Source organism: Otolemur garnettii, unplaced genomic scaffold, assembly GCF_000181295.1.
Source record: "Otolemur garnettii isolate 467f Iridium unplaced genomic scaffold, OtoGar3 scaffold00072, whole genome shotgun sequence".
Taxonomy (NCBI): Eukaryota; Metazoa; Chordata; class Mammalia; order Primates; family Galagidae; genus Otolemur; species Otolemur garnettii.
The window spans coordinates 8561152-8582998 of record NW_003852467.1 but is presented as its reverse complement, the minus strand read 5'-3'; the positions used below and the strand labels follow the sequence as shown (position 1 = coordinate 8582998).

Genomic DNA, 21847 nt, shown 5'->3' with positions numbered 1-21847 from the left:
TGTCACATTGTTTAGTCATCTCTTCATTTATTTTGCATAAAGTGTTTCAATGAATCCATAACCAGGTCAGCCAGGGAACCTTGGCTATCAACAGTTGTTGACGGGTTGAAAATATGAATGACAGGAAAACATGTTGGCAAGATGCTAGTTGGGATACTGTAGGACTGCTTTCTGTAAGAGAACATTTATTATATGTCAGGTTCTATGCTAAAATATGCTAAAAATGTCACATTAATTATCATCTCATTTAACCAAATTAGTACAACATTCCTAGGTACGTACTATTATTATATCACTGCCATTTTGTGGCCAGTGAACTGAGGATGGATCAGCCAAGGGGAAGTGACTTGACTAGTGTCTTAAGCTAAACTTATTGACTTGGTCATAAATGACAAGGTATTAGATGTTACAGCTCTGTCTCACATCCAAAGATCTTGGTCTTTGGCTCTAGGCTTCGTCTATGGGTCCTCCCCTGGAGGCTAATCCAGCCCTGTAAGATCATTGCCGTGTAAACACCCAACCCTTCCAGTTCATCCCTTCTTTGGAAACCCAGTGCCAGAGGCCCTGATCAAGAATACATAAATGGATCTCAGATGGGCACTGTAGAAGCAGAAACCACCCCTCCTTTTAATCCCCTATCTACAGATGGGGAGAAAACAGAACTTAGTCAGGAGGTTGCTAACCCAGAATACAATATTAAACATCATCTACAGAACAGATGAATGCTCCGGTTTTTAAAAAATGATAAAAGCAAAATTTGGCAAGCAAACTTTTAAGTGATCTCTAAGTTTGATACTGTTGAAAACCTCTGAGCTCTGTACAGCCATATTTGGTTGTGTAATAATTTAATGTGTAGTTGTGACTACTCACTTTTTAAGGATGTTATTGAGCATATGTAGGAAGATGAGAAAAATAAACGAGGAGGATGATGGCTAATTACATTGAACAAACAGCAGAGATGAAGTGACCTTGATCGCTTTTAGCAGGAGAAACTGCTGTGCCTTTTTGGAGAATCTTTTGATGACTACAGTGATGGTATATGGGAGTTGTTGTTAATGTTAGAGCTAAAGGTGATGAGATAACAATATGGACTATTGAATATTAAAACAGAAGCTAATACATATACAGAGAGGGAAAACAGGAAGGGTTATGATTTCCTTGCAAGGGTTGTGATTGTTTATCAGTCCCATGCAGACGCAGCTACTAAGAACAGCTCCACCACTAAAAATAGGTTTGTTTAAGAAGACACCTTCTGAGTATTCTCATAGGAGACTGCGTCAAGCAAACCAGATTTGGGAACTGACTAAAGCCTCTTCAAAAGTGGAGTGGACTGCATTTAAATTTGATTTCCATCTAAATATTGCTGAGATATAAACGAAGGCTTATGCGCATTTGTCTTGTACTTTTGTGTTCATACGTATTTTTTTACATTTTAGATAAAGTGTATGCTATTCCAGTCAAAGAATTACATCCCCAGAACCCATAAATGTAGCCCTGGCCCACTCTGTAATAGTGTAGGAGAATTGCTATTACAAACACAGTTTATCCATCCACAATATTCAGAAAACTTCCATTTCTATACCTTACAGGAAAAGATGTTCTGTTTATGTCCCATTGTACGCAGGAGTGCATTTTGCTGGTTTGAAGGAATATGATGTATACAGTTTTCTAGCAATTTTCTTTGTTTCTTTTTACAGCATCGTCTTTGCTGTACTTTTGCTGATAGCTGCTAGATTTTATTTGTTTTCTCGACTTGAAAATCTTAGTGATTCTGATTTTAGTTTTTCATTTGTTTTGTTTTGTTTTTCCTCATATAACATGGGTGGAGGATCTAGTAATATGTGTTTAAAATGCATAAATGTGATTATGAGGACCCAGGAAAAGAAATATATGATTTGCTTACTGTTCTCACCCACCTGGTTGAATATTCCCTACCACCACTTATAACCTGAGCATCTAAATTTAGTCTGGGGATTCTTCAAAAATGATTTCTTGTAACACAGGTATGTATGCCCCACTTTGGGGACACAGACTAGTGAAACCAGTTCCAAATTTACAAGTCTTTAGGTTAAATGTTTGTCTTCCATATAGATGTAGCTATTTTCTATATTTTTGTGTATATATGCCCATTTTAAAATATAATGGGAATGAGTTCTCTACAACTGTTAGAATGTGTAATGCATTTCTGAAATGCACAGTGAATGCTTTTAATTCCATATGGCACTATGTTGTCAATGATGGTGTTTTATTTGTATATTAATTGACAACTTATTGGTTTGTTTTTAGTAATAGATTTCTAGATTTCTTTTCTTGTACTTAATAGAAGCACCTACTCATTTAGGGAATTTTAGAAAATACTCTTAAGAAAAACTCAATAAAATAAAATAAAATCACTACCAATCTCATTGCCTAGAATTTACCACTTTTAAGATTTTTGTGTATATCTTTCTCCATTTACATTGATTTTTAATTTCAGTTAAATGAGAATTCCTTTTCTTTTTATACCTTTTGCTTTAAAGGAGCAATTTCCTTTAACTTAGTTGAGAATTTCACATTCATCTATCTTAAAGTCCTTTTTTATGGATCATATTACTATTTTATTCTTAGTATAGACAAAGTATTCTTATTTTCCCAAGAAGGTATGGAAATCATGTATTTTGATAAAATATGATGCTATTTTATATGTAAATGACTAGTATGTTTTCTTTTATTTCTTCGCTGTCATAAACTTGTTTATTATTTCTCTAACCCTAAATTTTAGAAAGCTGCTGCTTTTCCCTTTTTGCTAGGGTGCTCTGCAATAGTTAGGGTCGTGGTAAGGAAGGCAGTTCTCCCCATGTCAGTCATTTCATGGTAGACTTTGCAAGTCCAGAGGCTCTCTCTTAGTGGTTTTGCATTGCTATAATTCAATAGCTTTCAGAAGTAGCTAAGTACTCAAATTACTAAAATCTTTAGCATTTTAAAAACTGAACATATTCAAACTTCAGCTCAAATATAGTCCACAAGATATTTCTGAGGTTTCAGGTTTAGGGACCCCCTGCTTGAACACAGCCACAGCCATGTTGTAACATGGTACCTGGCAGATGGTAAGTTCAATGAATGTACATGTTTTAAATTAATGGTATTACGGCAAGATTTATCTATCTGTAGCATGTGCAGTATTGTTTGGTGACATTGATCTCTTGTACAGAAATAAATATCTCTCATGATAGGAATAATGGGACTTTTCAAAATAATTAGTTTTATACTTTTCTGATGTAATTGGAATTCACGGCAATGCTACATTTGGCATCTGTTAAAAATATACTTTGAGAAGGTTCTTATAGAGATAAGAAGTTAAGGAACATGTTTTATATTTTTTGCTAGTGCCTTGAAAATAATTTTTGTTTTGTTTTTAATGATAGTACAAATAAAAATCCTGGATCTGATAAAAAATTTAGTTGTTTATTCAGAAAATAAATGCTTCAAGCCCCTTGCTTGTACCACTTCAAAGTCAGCCTGGCTGACAAATACAAAATATAACTCTCTTACATTTAAAGGGGTATCAATATTTTGAATTTTTAATTACCCTTGATAATCACCATGAGCATTTTTAGGAGTCACATGAAAAATAGAAGAATCTGCTTGAACCTATGTTGGACAATGCCTATTAACATACTGCTCAGTGTGGTGCTATCCAAAAAACAGTCCTGTGCTTGCTTTATCTAACTACCCTATGCCTTGGTGAGAGATTTTTTTTTTAAAAGCTGGAAAAAAAAGGAAACAGTTTAATGAAACAAGTTCAAATGTAGCCATTGTTCTTACAATCCACTTGCTTGAGTAAGTCTTCTATCCAGAAAAGAATATTGGTGCAGCCAATATAGCTCTAAAATTAATCCATCTATCTATCTATATTAATGCAAATATAATTTTATTATAGATACACTAATCTATCCAAGAATCTAATTTTCATTTGATTTGTTTTTCAAACATTCAAACACTGGCCAATTTCTGAGATGAAAACACCTATAATGTAAAGTCAGTTGTCAAATAGAGAAAATGTTGTTTAGATGGAAATCCAAAGTATTCACACTCTGTGGTTATTACTTATGCTTACACAGTGACATTTGATCAACTTGCATCTTATTAGTCTATTCAAGTCCTAGTATTGAATTCAAATTATGCTTTCCTTGAAATAAAGACTCGCTTGAAGAAAGTCAATGATTTGAACTAGAAAAATGTGTAAGAAATGTAAAATTGTTATGTATATATGTAATACACATTTATATGTGTATATATGCCCATATATACACATATGTATATCTATATATGAGTATTTATATGTGGATATCTATATATGAGTATACACACACATATGTAAAAGGTTTTCAGGGTGTATGGTAAAAGATATTCTTGCTTTTTTCATTTCAGTTTAATGTGAGGGTACAAACAACTAGGTTATATTTGCATATGTGAGATAAAGTCCCTCTTGTAGTTGTGTCCCACACCCAAAAGGTGTGCCATATACCCTTACTTTGTCCCCATTAAGTGGAAACACATCAATCTCCTTCCCACTCCCCCTTCCCTCAATGCTCCTCCCCCAAACTTGAATCGAATTAAGTTTTTCTCTTACGTGGGCCTGTATTACATCATCTACTCAGTAGATTCTACTGGCTTCATATTAGTACTGAGTACACTGGATACTTGCTTTTCCATTCTTGTGATACTTTACTGAGAAGAATGTGCTTCAACTCCATCCAGGTTAGTACAAAAGATGTAAAGTCTCCGTAAAAGATATTCTTCACTGAAGTGGGTTTTACATGAGCTTCAGGCCTAAGGATTTAGAAAAAACCACATACTTTGGTTATCTCAGAATTGTTTGACGTTATTTAGATATGATGTAGAAAGTTTCCCAGGGCAAGAGAGATTGAACCCTAGACTAATATTGACTCTGCCAAAAATTAAAAAAAAATAAAACTTTTACAAAGTGAAAGGACCTATGTGGGGCACACCTTTTCATTCTATCATTTCCATGTCAGGAGGATCAGTGGAACAAAAATTTAAAATAGCTCCTTTAAGCTATAAACTTAGCTTATCTTTTAGTATAACATTAGTATGTTAATTTATAGAATCAAGAACTCAGTAATATACTTTACAGCTTCCTCCTATGTTTGAGACAATATTAGAACACCTACATTTGAACAATCCTTTCACGTTAAATAAATATATAAGCATGTCATGGAAACAGAGTAGGAATTGAAAATCAAGCTGATAATCCTGCTCTCCCTACCAATTTTTGTATTATTGCTATTGCTTTTGTTGTTTTTTACATTTACTTTAAAAGTTCTTTTGTACGGTCATAAACCCAGAGGAATTTTAGATGGACTCTTGGAATTTTGAGAAAAAAGGAGACGCTCCTTCATATGCTCTTATAACTGTTTCCTTAAATACGTCCACAAGACAAGGTCTCTCTTCTAAAAGTGGCAGAGCAAGTGCTGAAGCTTTTCCTTTGGGGAACAACAGGGAAAACTCTCATGAAGGCCATTTGTTCATATGCCCCAAGTATTGAAGCGGTTGTTTAAGCTTTCAGGTCCTATGTATTTTCATCAAATATAGATATAAGTTTATCCTTGCAGTAGTTAAGACCAGTTGCTAATTTCTATATTTTATTGGATCTATATTTATTGGCTATTTAATTACGGAACGTTTTCAGCTGCATTGAAAATCAAACCACTTAAGTCAGTTAAGTATCTTCCCCCACAGCACTCAGAGGCTGATTTTGGTAATTATTGTACAGCTTAACAGGCACCCCCTTCAGCTCATCTCTTGCATTCGTGCTGTACAAATTAAGTGGGTCTTGAACTTATGGATTGAAACAAAAGGGTTGGTAAAAGTATTTTCACCGAAAGACTAAATATGTAGCAATTGTTTTTTCTTATACCATTTTCACTATTTTTTAAATCTCTCCTGATTGTACAGGACCTCCTATGTGCAACTGCTTTTGAACTGATCAGATGTGATAGACTTACTCATGTCCTTAAATCATCTCAAACCTGGTTGTAGGCAGCACAAACCTGCTGAAGATAAAGGGACTAGAGTGTAAATGACCTTGCTGACTTCTAAATCCTTCAATCCTTATTTGATTGTGGGCAAAGTTACTATGTTCCTGCTGAGGGATATAACTATGTATAGATTTATAAAAGCTTGTCAAATGCAAGTTGAAACATCTATTTTAATTTTACACAATTTACTAGAAGGGAACAAACTTTCTAGTTAATTATAGGCTGGTAGCAAAGCTTGAAAGATACAGTGAAATTTCATAATTGTCCTACTGATACTTGATAAGAAGCTTACCATCTGTGAATGAGAATTGTGTCTATAGCACTTTCATTTTTCCTTTCTTTTCCCTCATATGGTCTCTTTTCTCTTTCTTCTAAACCTCTGTTCTATTCCTTTTACTGTCCTGCTACACATCCACGTTACATGCCACTAACACCTCTCTGCCTTTACTCTTCTTTTCTACTGTATAGCATCTTTCACTTACTTATTGCATCCCTTAAATTGCTGTTGCAATTTAAACAAATGTTTTCCTGTGTTTTATCCTGTTTGCCTTTGGTGCCAATTCATCACCCTTAAATTATTGTAATGTATCACTAGTTAAATGTTTCATTTCCAAGTTTCACTACTCAAAGTGTGGTCCGTGGACTAGCAGCTTCAATATCACCTACTGGCATGTTAGAAATGCAAAACTTCAGCCCCTACCCTAGACCTTGAATCACGTCTGAAATTGAATGAGATCCTGAAGTTATTGCCATGTACCTGAAAGTTTGAGAAATACTACATTAGAATATATTTCCCATAAATTAAAGAAGCATTAAAAGAAGAGTTTACAAAATACTATTGATTATTTGGTATTTAAACAGAAAAAACTGGGTTGGACGCAGTGGCTCATGCCTATAATCCTAGCACTCTGGGAGGCTGACGTGAGTGCACTGCCTGAGCTCACAGGTTCAAGACCAGCCTGAGCCAGAGTGAGGCCCTCTCTCGAGAAATAGCTGGGCGTTGTAGTGGGTGCCTGTAGTCCCAGCTACTCAGGCGGCTGAGGCAAGAGAATCACTTGAGCCCAAGAGTTTGAGGTTCTGTGAGCGATGTTGCCAGAGCACTCTACTGAGGGCGACTAAGTGAGACTTTGTCACAAAAAAATAAATAAATGAATAAAATAAATAAGTAAAAGGAAAAAATGCTAAAATATGTTTAGCCCTTTGATTTTCTTGAAACTTAAAAGGACGGAGATAGCCTTTGTATATATTTAGTAATGTTCTTAAAACTTTAAAATCTGATGGTATTAACTGTCTTTCTAGGAAGATTTTTAAACAGTGAGTATTGTAAACGTTATTATTTATCACATGTATACAGACTAAGGACACAGGTAAAAACTAAACTTCACTTGTTTCCTTCAACATCTGCAGGTTATAAGTTACAAAAGATTTATATTTGGGTGATATAACAATATATTTGGAAATTAATAATAGTGATTGTGGAAGGTTTACTGTTTGACAAACAGTCTTCAAAACACTTTACAACATTAGCTTATTTATTTCTTGCAAAAACATTACTAGATTGAAAAATTACAATTACCATTTCTAGAAGAGGAAACTTTAGTCAAATTTCTTAGGTTAATCATTGGCAGAACTAGGATTTAAACCCCAGTCCATTGTATGCTAGAACTCTATAATTCCCATGTTATCCTGCTTCCCTTCACAAATAATGTACAATTTGGTTCATCATTTGAACTAGTGATAAAAAATAATTACACCATAATAGCAGCAAGCTATAGACATTTTTGCAGTTTTCAGAATGAAAGGCTTTTAGTTCTTTTGGCAATTACACTGAGATAAGTAATATCCCTTCATTTTGGAGTTTTTATATTAGACATACTCCCTCTAATTTCTAAGATCTTCAAAATATTGGAGTCATATATTATTATTAATAATTCTTACTTTAAACCCCACACTGTACCCCAGAAGTGCATTAATGTACATAGTTACCGTTCAATAAAAAAAAAAAAAATAATTCTTACTTTATAACTTTGTAACTATTTGCATATTGGTTTCTCTCCTTCCCAGTATTATATGTGTTAAAAACTTTAAACAGATTAAATGTAATAGAGTTTAATTGAGCAAAGAATGATTCACAGATCATGTAGCCTTCAGAACCAGCAGAGGTTTAGAAAGCTCTGGCCAACAACATTAATGGGCAGAAAATAGAAGTGAAGTATACACTTCACAAAGTGACAGCTTGATTGATTAGAGTTTGACATTTGCCTCATTTGAACATGAGCTGATACACTGGCCACCTGTGATTGACCAAGCTCCTCTACTGGCTACTGATTGGTTGAAACTCAGCTAGTTGTTACAAAAGTATACTCCTATGTCTGGCTTTCAGTTAGTTTATATATTACCTTACTAAGGACTCAACTGTAGAGACAGCCTTAGGCCAAATTCAGTTCAATTTAACATGTGGTAGTTGCACCCTTGGTTGCAATGTCCAACTCTCTGGTTTCCAATCTGGGCTTCAGTGTTTCCTTGATATGTGACTTTAAGCATATTAACCATCTTTACTATTAAAGATATCATCTTTAAAATGGGGATATACATAACACTCATAGTTTTATTATGAGTTTTGATGATTTATGTAAATTGCTTAATGCATTGCCTTACAAAAATTAAAGGCACTCAATAAATAATAGCTATTAATATTAGCCACTATATTTAGGATCCTTGATAATAGAAATTTAATCTTATGCAGCTTTTTATATACCAATTTTGGTATATATAATGGGTAGTTTGGGGAGTGTGTTCAACTATAATCACCAGAAAACCTATCTGCAACTAAAACAGATAATGACCTAATTTTCTCATCTAAAAGAAACCAGAAGCAGGCATTTGAGTACTGATGTGTCACTGAGAATTAAGATTTCTTCCATCTTTCTGCTCCACTCTCTTCTGATATGTAGGTTTCATTCTCATGTTCACGGAATGGCAGAAGTAGGAAAGATACTGCATTCACATTCCAGGAAGATAAAAGAGAAAAGAGAAGAGCACAAAAGGAAATCCAGAAGGAAGATTGGGGAGGAGGGTGGGGAATGCTAGTTGAGGCTACCCATGCTAATACAGGATTCCATAAAGTTCATGTGCAATTCACTATGTTAAACTATTTTAAATTGTGCACCAACTTTATGTCTACCTTGTGTATGTGTGTGTGTGTGTGTATATATGTGTGTGTGTATATGTATATGAATGTATGTATATATGTATGTGTGTGTATATGTATATGATTGTGTGTATATATGTATGTATATGTATGTGTGTGTATATATATATATAAATACATTGTGTATATATTTCTTAGTCTTCCTATCAAAGGATTTCTTCTTCTATTATATTGGCAAAAAGTTGCCAAGGTAATTAAGAAGGTAAACATTTTAACTTTCTAGCCTCTGTATAAAGGAAGACATTGGACAAGAGGGTCCTGAATGGCTTTGTGGTAACTAATCAGCAATATTGACTATAGTACTCATCAATGAGCCATTATCAGTCAATGAACCAAAGACAAAAAAGTTAAAATGAACTCTTGGAATCTATGACGCTTTTTAAACATATTCCTTGTGATACATTTGAATATGATGGTCCCTTCTATCCAATAGTTTGCCACTGAGGGGTTTGAAGTAAGGAATGAAACTCTACACTGATAATTTATTTTGGCAGCATTGCCATAGTGACAGGAAAATACATTGTCCCTGGGATAGACCCTGAATACAACTTCTCTTAGCAAGTACTCAAAGGTGTTTTTGCTGCTACAAATAATCACAGAAGTTGCCAGAAATTGAAATGTGTAAAGGATAAATAGAAATCTTCCTCCTCCTTTGTAATGTTGGAGAAATCTTGGTTCTTTTTTAACCTCCATAATTTTGTTGCCATGTTTTGTAGTTTCTTTCTTAGCAATGTTTCTTGGACAGCTCAGTCATCACCATCTCAGTCTTGGTCAGGACACAAATTATTGTCAATTGCAATAGTGTGAATTCAGGAAATTCTTGCTTGGTCTCTTTTCCCCCAGCCATTTATCCTCAAACCCATCTATTCATAATGCTGCTGTATGCTTCCCACTCCAGGCTCAATAGTTTCCAGGTATTCTTTTAAGCTGAAAATCCATCGATGAGTTGCACCTGCTGGAGGGGGTCCCATGTTCTTCCTCTGTCCACACCTTTGCAACCTCACATTCATGATGGTCTTTTTCATTCTATCCTTATAAAGTTCTTCTCATTCTATTTTGAAAGAGACACATTCTCCCTAGAATGAATCTCCTTAATCCTCAAGGCAAGATGTAATTCTTCCATACACTTGACCTGAACTAAACTGAGACCATGTTGACTTTTTCTTTCCATTTTTTACCTCATTGTCAATATGTCTTATTGATTCCTTTATCAACTCACCAATTTATTTAGCAAATACTTTTTGAGTATAGAATTTGTTCCAGACCCTTTATTAAACATAAGATTTATGGTGCTAAATAAAACTTAGAGTCTTTTTTCAAAGGAGTTACAATCTGATGAGGAAGAATGACTCTGCTACAGTACAGTGTTAATGTGGAAGTCTTGAGCTTTAATTGACCAGCTCCCTCACTCTTCCTTTCTATTATCTCCTCCCAAATACATGGACACACATATTGGTATGAAACTTTCTTGAGGGCAAGAGGGATTTATTCTTTCCTTTTCTTTTGGCATTATGTCCTCTAGTTCAAGGACCCAATGGGATTCTAAAAAAAAAAAAAATGAGCTTTTCTGAAATATTTTGAGAAAATATCTGGAAAAAAATGAAATAGAATGAGTTAAAGCTAAACTATTTTCTTTATATATATAATGTGATGTTGTGATAATCATTTGTAGTAAAGTAGCAATTTGAACATAATTAAGGGTAGAAAGAAAAGCTCATTTCCCTTAGTTCTATGTTTTTCTAATATGTCATGGTCTTCAAAATGTATCAAAAATTGTAAAAATAAAGTAATAATCAATATCTTCTATTTATGCAAAATTTATTATTCCATATTTTCTTATTTCTCCTTCAACATCTTGTCTTTGACTTTTTTTGTTCGAAAAGCATATTTGCCACAGTTCAACTACTGTGCTATATTCTCTTTCAATTACTGAAGGGTGACGGGAGCCATAAAGTAAGTATAATTCAGTAGCTCAGTTCATGGTCAAAAATGCATAAATATTACCTCTTTTTCTACCCTTTGGTAAAAACTAAATGCCCATGATATGTTCTTTTATGTGAACATCTATTTATTCAAGTTAAGCTCCAAATGAATTTTTCTTTATCTTATTAAGTAAGTACTTTTTTTTCTTTCATAGTAAGGTAATATGTTTTAGTGATCTGAAATACTTCCCAAGAAGTTAGAATCTTTGCAAGCATCTGAATCTTAAATTATTATTTGTTCTGTGTTGGCTTTAAGAGCTCACTCATTGGAATTACAAAACCCTTTCTCTTTATTGCCTAAAGCATTTAATGTATGCAAACTTACATTTGGTTAGAGAACATTTTTAAAAATAAACTTTTCAAATTGGAATGTTCTTACTGAATTCAGGCTTTTATGATGCTGTTTGATTTGGCATATGTTCCTTGTGATATCTGCATTGAAAACACTTTGCATTTGAGAGACTTTTCCTGCCTTATTGGGACATTTCAACTCAATTTATAGTTATCAGTAGGAAAAGAAAGAAAACATTTCCATCCAAAAGTGGTTTCAGTAGGATTTAGCAGAAAGTGCTTTAAAAAGAACAACAGCAGCAAGCTTGAACCTTTGCCCACTTTTTTTAAACAAAGAAACATTACAAGATTCTCTTTCTCTTTTTTAAGGATTCACAGAAGGAGGGCTCTTCCTAGTCTGTTTGAAAATATATCAGACTTATGCAAGAAACTTTTTTTTCCTATTTCACCTGATCCATTTACACTCGGAATGTATTTATTACATGATACTACCTTTGATGCTAGATGGTTGGTCATTGGTTCAGTACTTGGGTCCTTCACAGAGAGCACATATCTATCCATCAGGAGGCATTTGGCTTCACATAATAGTTAATTCTTGGTGGTTTAGATCATGAAGATAGTTACTGTTTCCTTAACAGAAGTCTGGGAGTAGGTGTTTCTCTGGTTAAAAAGGTATACATATCATAAGTGCATAGCTCCCTGATTCTTTATAAATGGTACATAGCTGAGGAATTAGTACATAGATAGTTTAAGAAACAATGCCACCAGGACCCTAGAAACTTGCTTTTGGCTTTGTTTTAGGCCTAACTAACCCTCCAAAGGCAATCACTGTTTAGAGTTCTGGCAACCGAAGTTATATTTCTTGGTTTTGAATATTTCATAAATGGAATTATACTTGATGTATAATCCTTTGTGTCTGGCTTCTTTTGTTCAACTTTATGCTTGTGACATTTGCTCATATCACATGTAGTAATAGATAGTTAATTCTCATCAGTATATTTTATTACAATGTGAGAAATGTATTACAATTTGTGCATCCATTCTGCTGCCCGATTAGTTTCCCATTTATGGTTATTATGAATAATGCTGCAATGAGCATTTCACGTATGAGCATTTAGTCTATGTCTTTCAGCAAACATGGGCATGAAATTGTATTTGATATGTCGAAGAGAAAAATTACTGAGTCAGGAGGCAAATACATGGTGAGCTTCCATAGACACTGACAACTAGTTTTCCAGAGTATGACATCTTTTTTCATTCTGAAATAATATTTTGAGGTTTGTAAATGTATTTCCTACTCAGAAAGGGAAAATATTACATATACACTAAAGCAAGCATTTAATTGAAAATAAAAGATGTGAAAAGTGTGGAAGAAAGAATATATTTGTGTCATTGTATAAAGGAACATATTTATAAAAAATAAATAATTATATTTTGGGTATATTACACTGTCAAAAAGGACAGGACCAGGCTTTTTGAAAATTGATCTGTATTTTTTTTTTGGCAGTTTTTGGCTGGGGCCAGGTTTGAACCTGCCACCTCCACTATATGGGGCCGGCACCCTACTCCTTTGAGCCACAGGCGCCGCCCTGATCTGTATTTTTTTTCATCCCTTTAAAAGAATGTCATTGAGAAAAAAAAATAATAATCCTTGTCATTTCTGAAAAGATCTATTCCTTTTTTATACAAAGTAAGTCCCACCTATAAAATGTGAGGATGAAGCTTCGGGTAGTTCACAGGAGATTACCCAAACCACCCAAACACTGTTTTTTGTTACCCTTTCCCCCAATTTTTCTAAAGTTGAATCATTAAATAAAACATTACTAGCTATATTCAATATTCCTGAATTTTATTTTTAGTAATGCTAAATTATTTTAGAATAGCTAATCTTGTGGTAAAAGACATCAAATTTTTTGATACAATTTTTGATCAGTAGATTTTGAATCAACCAATTCCAGTTCATGTGTAAACATACAGCAGCTCTTTCTTCCATATTAATACCTCTCTGGGGCTGTGGGAATGTGTTTACTTTGACTAAAACGTGCCAGCTTGTACTCAGATTGATTTAGCTACAGATTTTCCAAAAAAATGTACATTTAACAATAGTCTTTCAGTTCATCGCTCACTGTGAAAAAGGTCTTCTTCAATGTCATTTTACACAAGAAAGTCAAATAATATTTTGAAACATTAGCTTGAAGAAAACGGCATCAGCTTGCTTTGATGAAGGAAAAATAATTTCCAATATTAGATTAAGGGGGAAAATAAATTAAAAAGACAGTTTTACTGGAAGATCCTTGCCTTTTATCTTTTTACAATTTGATGAAACTATTACAAGAATATTCTGTTTTGTCTCAGATGTTTCTTTAAGAACTTTATAAGCCTCGAGGCGTTTATCTTACACACTGTACTCCTCAGCTGTATTACCAGAAGTCTTTTGTTTAAAAACACCTTTGGTAAAATTCTTTAAATTTTAATTTAAGCCTGAACAACAATAACAAAAATTACTTAATATTGCTGCCTTTCTTTACGTAATGATAAACTTCTCTTATGCTCTCCTTTATATCATCGAACCATTTTCTTGAATCCCTTTCTAAATTAAAGTTAAAGAAAAATATGACCTAAATCTTATATGTATGTTCTTATTTTAAAGAGTCTTTATTTTTACTTTTGCTGATCCAAATATAGAAATTATCTCCTCCCATTCCCCTTTCCTCAATTAGTTGCCAATGGTCTGGAACTTAACAGTTTTACCTCATGTGATTCTATTTGTTTGTAATCCTATATTCAACATTGTACTGAAGTCTGTTAAACATTGATAAGCCAGTTTTTATGCGGCAGGTCCTCAGAGAGCATTGCACTAAAATGCTGTAAAGACTGGGATTAGGTTGAGGTATTGTAAGGTGGTTTTGAGACATTTTCCTAGTGTCTGTTCTTTCAAAGATGCCAAATCAACTTGGCCTTGATTTAATATTGCTAAAATTGTAATGCTGAGCTGACTTGGAACTTCACATACTTCAAAATGAGTTTTTCTTGGGGTGATTGAACAAACAGTTTTTTTTTTTTTTTTTGAGTACTGCAGGCTGCAGTGCATACATGGGACATTATTGTGTTATTACTGGAAGACACGGAATTCTTTGGCAAAATCTTCAGTTCCTTATATTACTATTCAAGCTATACTTCTTCTGTTATCTCTTGCCAGGATTCTAACAGCTTCATCTGACATTATTGCTAATATTATTTAGTAAGGAGTGTTGCATTGTGTTTAATTTTTTCTGATTTGTACAGAATAAAAATAATCTTTTATCTCATAGCCAACCACTATCAACATTTGAGATTATATCTTTCCCATATGTGTTTTCTATATATAGATATGTATTTTGAAAAAAAAGGTACTGTGCTTGAAAAATTGTTTTGTAACTCAGTTTAAACATTTTTTATTATTTATTTCATATGCACAAAAAATATATACACATATATATAAGGAATAATAAAGCGAACACTCACATCCAAACTAACTAGCTTATGGATTAGCACTGATATTTTGGAGCCCCTGTGTCTCTACCAAATGTTCATCTTTTCCCTTTCTTGCAAAGATAACTGTGCATCTGAAATTTGCATTCATTATTTACTTTTTTTAAAAAAAGTTTCACTATATACATATGCATTCCTCAATAATATGTCATTCATTTCTGTGTGCTTTTGAACTCTTTATAAATGTGATAATATGTATAACCATTTCTGACTCATTCATAATTCAAGGTTTTCTCTGAGGTGCCTCCATACTGATGAGTACCGCTGTGGTTCCATCATTTTGACGACTTTTTAGTATTCTGTGTTAAAAACATGTGGTGCTTTTTACTTATGCTCTCATTGGTAGGTGTGACTTGATCTCAGTTTTTGCTCTAACAAACAATCCTCCTGTGAGAATTTGTGTATGTGTTTTCTGGTGTCCATGAGCAAGAATTTCTTTGGGGCTAGTGACTAGGAGTCAGAATGATGGATCATAATATATATGTGCACAGGCAAACTTCAAGGTGATGTCACAAATAACCCTAAAAATCATAATGTGTAAAGTTTGCATGTTTTCACACTTTCTCCAACCCTTAATATTATTCTAAAACCTTAACCAAGAACAGTCTCATTTAATTTGCATTTCCCTGGTTAAAGGTGACATAGAGCATCTTTTTACAAGAGGTGATGTCTGTCCCTCCTATACTCTATCATAATTTTTGTCAGCTTTATTATTGTTAAATATATTCTCCCTGGTTCTAGGTTGTACTTTCACTTTACTGATCATGTAATTTGAAGATTAGAAGCTCCTAATTTTAAATATAGTCAAATTTATTAACATTGTTCTTACAGTTACGATTTTGAGTCTTAACGGATTCTTCCCTACCATAAATTCATGCAAATATTCTCCAGTATTTTCTTCTAAAATGTTTATAAATTTTATTCTCACCTTTCGATCTGTAGTCCGCCAAGAATCGAGTCTTTGGTGTGAGAGAGTGATTTGATTTCAGTTTGTTTTCAATATGAATAGTCAGGTGTTCCAGTACTATATATTGTAGAGTATTTTCTTTCCCTACTGAGCTGCAGCTACCCCTATCCAAAATCTAATGTATTAGAATAAAGCCAAATGCTATAAAAATATTCCCCCAAATTTTAGTGGCCTAATATTGTATGACTGGTTTGAGCCAATGCTTTCTTCCACTTGATCGCTTAATGACCCATGCTCCTTCCCTTTCGTGTTTGAACATTCACTAGGGCACTGTAGTCTGTTGCATCCAGCTGGTAGGTGGAAAAAGAAAGGCTAGCGAAAGCATGCCAGCTTCTTAAACATTTTGGTTTGCAGGTGATCATACTAATGCTGCTTATATCTAATTGGTGGAACTAGTCGCTTAACCATACATATACATTGCTTGCTATAAATTTTTTGTAATGATTTGCATCATTTTAATATATTGGATAATTGTTTGCCAATATCTGACTTAGAATTTTCTATTTACGTTCACAAGAAACTTTGGCTAATGACTTTCTGTTCTTATATTGTCCTACTTAGTTTTGGTATCAACATTATATTAGCTTCATTTCGGAGTTGCTGTTTTCCCATTTTCTATTTCCAATGATTTTCTATGCATTTGGAATCATCTTTTTTTTTGTTTTTTTGAAAGTTTAGTAGAACTCACCCTTAAAATCATTTTTAGACTGGTGTTTGCTTTAAGGGGATATTTTAACTACTGACATTACCTTTTTAATAGTTAAAGTACTTTTCAGAGTTTTCATCTCTTCTAAGCTCACTTTTGATAACTTCTGTGCTTCAAAATGTTCGTTCAATTTATTCTAGTTTTTAAATTTATGGGCACAATTTCTTAGTAGTTTCAAAATCTGTACTTCGAATGTATGCACACCACTTCCCTTTATTTGCATTTTCTTTTGTCTTGATCAATTTTTCTAGTAGTTTTAAAATTTTATTTGCCTCTCTAAGTATTGACTGTTTTGATGTTCTCTATTGATTTCTGCTCATATTTTATTATATTTTATTCTACTTTTTTAGAATTTAGTTTTCTTTTTCTGCTTACGGTTTGTATTTATGTTAGCTTTCTACTATGAATATTAAGAATTTTCAAAAATAGTCCTCGAAGTACCTCAGCTACTTTGTTCATGTACTTTTAAGTATATTTAAATGTCCATTATGATTTCTTCATTAATCATGGATTATTTAGAATTGGACTTTTAAATTTGCAAATGTATTTAATGTATTTTCTGGGTATCTGTTATTTCAGTCTTGGCTGATTGATTGTATTGTGTATTATTTTTTTAAATTTGCAGAGACTGCTTTATTGCCTAGTGCAAGGCAACTTTTTGCAAGTGTTTCATATGTGCTTAAACAGAAAGTATTAGGTACACATTTAGGAACATGGTTTTCACGTGTTCATTTAACCAGACTTGTTCATTGAGTTGATAGGATATTTCATATTAATGTGTTGAAATCTCCCACTAAGGTTGTTTGTCTCAATCCATTTGTGTTGCTATAAAGGAAATATCTAAGAGTGGGTAATTTAGGGGGAAAAAAAGAGGTTTCTTTGGCTCCATGCTGCTGCAGGGTGTACCAGAAGCATGGTGTAGCATCTGCTTCTGGTGAGGGGCTTCAGAGACCTTCCAATCATGGTGGTAAAGAAGGGAGGGCAAGTATGTCATGGCAGGAGGGGGAGCAAGAAAGAGAGGAGGAGGAGGTGCCAGGCTCTTTTTAGCCATCAGATCTTGCTGAGATCTAAGAATAAGAACTCAATCCTGCAAGATTGGCACCAAGCCATTCATGGAGGATCCACTTCTAGGATCCAAACACCTCCCACTAAGCCTTAACTCTAGCACTAGGGATAAATTTCAACATGAGATTTGGAGTGTCAAATGTTCAAACAGTATCACTCATAGAATTGATCAGTTATCTTTTAATGTCTAGTAATTTTTATTCCTTTACATATGTAAAGGCTGTTTCCTGAACTCATTTAAAGTTCAGAAAAGTTGTATTCACTTGGAGGATTGATTCTTTTATTATGTAGTCTTTTTGATCCATTATTATATAATGTATATCACAGCTTTCTTTGGGTTTGAGTTTTCCTGGTGTATCTTTTTATATTCAGGTATGTCTTCCTTTGTTTCATATAAAAAGGTATATTGCTGAATTAAAAATATCTGTATCCATCTAGATAGATGTCCTGTCTGATCACTTTTGTCTTTTAAGTGGAGCATTTAATTCACTAATATTTTCATGAATATTTATTATAAATAATACTTGAATTCTAGCATGGTTTTTGGCAGTCACCTTACTTTGTTTTTGCTCTTTTGTTCCCTCCTTACCCCCTTCCTTTGAAGTGATTGAGTTTTGTATTCTTATTCTAATTTTCCCTCTTCCATTTTGAATTTATGAATTCTATTATTTTAGTAATTACTCTTAAAATTTTCCTATTGGTTATTTGGCAAACTAAAAAATAATCGATTGTTTAATTTTCTTTCTAGATAAAGAAACTTTATGATTAATAACTTTCTTCTTATCTTACCTGTTTTCATTCTCTGGTGTTTGTTTCTATTTTATGTACTTTAACCTTCAGTGTTAGATATATAGCTATAGTCTTATATGATTCATTTTATTTAGATTTACTTACAGGTTGGCCACACTCTTTGTGTATAATTTCTGAAATGCTGAGATAAGAATTAAGATTTTATCCAATAAGAAGGGGGGGTATTATGTATATTTTTCTATCTGAAAAAAAATACCTGATCAAAATTATACTTTAGAAAGATTAATCTGATCCATTTAAAAATAATGACAGAGGAAGGAAGAGATGAGAAGTAGGAACACAAGCAAATTAAAGGCTATGATCAAGCAATTTGATTGATCTGAATTATTGGGGTGGAAAGGAGAAAGGGAATGAAATCAGAAGTAACAATCACTGTGATAGAAAAATTCACAGAATTAGTGGTTTGTTGTGAAGTAGTGAAGAAAACCAAAATGAGAATGAGATTTCTAAGCCCAGATTATTGAAATATTGGTAGAATTATTAGCAAGTAGGAACGTGAGAAGCGCTGCTTTGCGGAGAAAGATAAAGTGATGCCTATGGCACTTGGGAGAGAAGTAAGCATAGTAGTAAGCATACACATGTAGTCAGTGGAGAGAGATAGGAGATAGGGGAATGTGTCAAATGGAAATGCTTTGCGTAATGCAGGGCAGAGAGATACCCCCAACAAAATGTTCACATTGAGAAAGCCTAAGAAGTGTCAGCACTGGAGATACCTGAAGTCCAGTCCGGGAGAATTTGCTTTTGTGGAATATCATCCATGTGTGGCACTAAGATTGCGATTTCACACGCTTTTCCTCCTGTAAGTATCAAATGAGGAGGTGGCATGGTACCAGGGAGGAGAATGTTTAAAAAAGAACAAAGTGTTCAGCTGTGTGGAATGATGCAGGAGCACCAAGAAGAGAAAGGAATTAAGGAAGACGTATTGTGTGATTAGGATGTGACTGATAACTGTAGAGATAATAAGTTCCGATGAAAAGAGACAAAGAAAACTGTGGGGACTTGATACGGGAATGAATCCTGTACTAGTGATCATTAAAATGCAAACAAGACTTAATAATTCAGTGGAAAGGACTGTAGCAAGCCTAAGAAAAGATACTTTTGATTTAAAATAGAAAGGATGAGCTATGTGATGAGCATACTGTCTATACATTATTATGTATATGCACTAAGTAGATATGTGTTGAATGAAAAGGTAAGTGTTCAGAGAGTTGAATAATAGAAACTGGAGGGAAGGACAGATAAGCAATTGAAAGTTACTGAATTGATAAGTTCTTTCATTTTAAAATTCTGACAATATTTATAAGAAACTATTTTGTAGAATTGAACAGATAAAGCATAAGCTTTGGACTTTTTGTGATTGTCTTTCTGTACATGTTTTTAAATGTACACCAAGTATGGGAAAATAAAGTAATCGTTGATAAGATATTCCTTGAAAAATGGTAATTTGCTATCAATAACAATTGACATTACCATTTAAAAAGCCAAAGAGAGATGAATTTTGATAAAAGACGGGTTCTTACTTAAACATATGTATGTAAGGCTATGGAAGAGGTGTTCTTCATATAGCATTTTATAACTCATCTCAAATGTTAGCAAACTCTTTTTTTATCTTTGGCTTTCAAAATTCATCAACCTCAATCATAATAGCAAACACTTGATGCCGATACCATGTGTCTGTTATTTGTTGTTCATTTAAACATGCCTGTCCCTGATGACTTGTAAAGTCCCCAAAATAGTTTTGTCCAGGTTGATTTTTCTCTGTATCTCAGCATTGCAATAGCTGTTGAAAGTGATTTCACTAGCAAGATAAAAATTTGGTGACACATTTAAAAGGCTTATTTTCAAACGATAGATTGACTCAAATATAGACAATGCAAGATGAGCTATTATGCGAAAATGTGTTCTATTTTTCAAATTTTAATTTAAAGCCTACAATTTGTTTTGCATGTTTGCCTTATTCGGTGTATAACATATTTGCATATGTTTGTTTTCTGTATAAATACTGTATGATTAAATTGTGTTCTCTATAAACTTACGTAAATATAGTAGCAATGTGGTATTAATAATAGTAGCTAACATTCATTGATTGCTTACTGTCAGTCTCTGATCAAAATGCTTTATAGCAAGGGTCCTCAGACTTTTTAAACAGGGGGCCAGTTCACTGTCCCTCAGACTGCTGGAGGGCCGGACTGCGGGCCCCGGGATGAGTCGGCTGCTAAGCAGGACAGGCAGCTGTGGCAAAAACACCTGGCGGGCTGGATAAATGTCCTAGGTGGGCTGCATGTGGCCCGCGGGCTGTAGTTTGAGGACACCTGCTTTATAGGATCATTGTATAATACACTCAAACTTGTGTGGCAGATAAAATTATTATTCCTATTTTACAGAAGTTCAATAATTTGCTCATGGTTAGAAACCCAGAAAGTTCTAGAGCTGAAATTCTAACCCATTCATGCTTACCCTGATGTTTACAGAACCTATGGTGATTAATCAAAATTCAGAGATGCAGGAGTTGTGAAGAGTCCCTGTCTTTAACCATTTATTGTCCTGAATAAAAATATACCCTATAAAATTCCCCTCCTCTGGTGACATCTTAAGGAAATAGTTATATAAGCAAAGAGTCTGTATTACAATATATTGCTAAATTGTTAAATTAAAATAGACATCTGTGTACATAGCCTGAAATAATATACCCAAGTACTGACACTTAATTATGCCCACCTACTAGCAGCATTATTTGTGATGTTATGTTTTATGTTATGGAATCTCTACCTTAAAAAATCAATCAGGGGGATCAGGGTTATACAGCAGAAGCATGTTGAACCTACAAAAATGGATATGTTTTGACAAAAATATAAAATTGACAGGAGATTTTGACAAAAGTTGACTTAGATTTGCAACAAAATATACTAAATACTCTTGTTGTGATTACAGACAAATATGATATGCTAGCATACATGAAACAATACTATACTTAGCTGATAATGGATTATTTTAAAAATACATAATCCTAGAATTATTGAGTATCATACTTAGAATATATGGGTACATGTGTAATCCAAACAAATAAGAATATCTTTTGAGGGGGGCGGAGCCAAGATGGCGAACTGCAGCCAGCTTTTTACAGAAGCTCCCGTCCAGAAGGAGGCTGAAAGGACAGAACCTTAGCAAAGTAGCTGATGGTTTGGAGCAGAGACAAGAGAGAAGATTGAAGAGTGCACTTCAACCTTCCTGAGGCGAGCTGCG

General features: G+C 33.8%; 1 protein-coding gene and 1 pseudogene across 2 annotated transcripts in view; both read left to right on the top strand.

The window, feature by feature from the left end:
• IL1RAPL1 (interleukin 1 receptor accessory protein like 1) overlaps positions 1-21847 on the top strand; it is a 1308770-nt gene that overhangs the window by 509648 nt on the left and 777275 nt on the right. The gene's annotated exons all lie outside the window — the stretch shown is intronic.
• On the top strand, positions 594-1241 carry LOC100960177 (annotated as a pseudogene).